Here is a 1,007-nt window from a genome sequence, read left to right as displayed (position 1 = left end):
GAGAGAAACGCATGTACTTGACTATATCGGGGTATATAGGAACTGGTTGTCATGGATACAACAAGCGGGAGCCGACCCGTGGGCTCCTTCTTTAAACTGTAGTTTCTCGACATGTCGCCATGGCAACAGTCACTTAAAGGATCCAGGATGCACAATACTCCCCCGCGCTCCGTTCACTTGTCACACCGAGTGTCTCCAAAATGGCCGCCCTCCGTGGACTCGCTCCGTGTTTTATAACGTGATCTTTTTGACGCTCACGTCGATTTCTTTTACTGTGTGAACGCGTTGTTTTTAATTAGATTTGATTTGTCTGTTCGGCCTCGTCGACTTCCTCGGGTTGATAATAAACGCCCCGTCTCATCAGCGTCCTCTCGGACTCACCTGGAGGCTTCCCACCTGCTCAGGAGAACCACAGTACCGGGGGGGGGGGGCGCCCGAAATACAACGGGGAGCAGATTTAAACACAAGAAAAAAGAAGACGTAACGACAACACCAACAAACAAGTCGAGTGTTAATTTTTATTTATTTATTTTTTATAATTATTATATTTAATTCAAATATTAAATTTTTTATTTGTATTCATATTTTTTGCTTTTTTAAAAAAAATTTTGACTTTTTAAATTTTTTTATAATAATTATTATTAATTGTTTTTTTTAATTCAACTATTTTAATTTTATTTATTTTTAATTTTATTTTTTAATTTTTGTATTTGTTTTATTTAATTTTTTTTTTATTGTAATTTTTCTATTTTTTTCTATTTTATTTATTTTTTAATTATTTTTTTGTTATTATTTTGATTTATTTATTTTAATTCAATTATTTTTTTATTTTTTTTATTTTATTTTATTTTTTTTACTCACATTTTTTTTATAATTATTTTGTTTAATTTTTTTAATTGAATTATTATTATTATTATTATTATTTGTCTATTTTAGTAATTTTTTTTATTTTTATTTTTTTGTAATTATTATTTTTGGGCCTTTTCCACATTTTATTTGACAGTCAG

This window comes from Etheostoma cragini, chromosome 18, assembly GCF_013103735.1.
Source record: "Etheostoma cragini isolate CJK2018 chromosome 18, CSU_Ecrag_1.0, whole genome shotgun sequence".
Lineage (NCBI taxonomy): Eukaryota > Metazoa > Chordata > Actinopteri > Perciformes > Percidae > Etheostoma > Etheostoma cragini.
Note: the sequence above shows the minus strand (reverse complement) of the source record.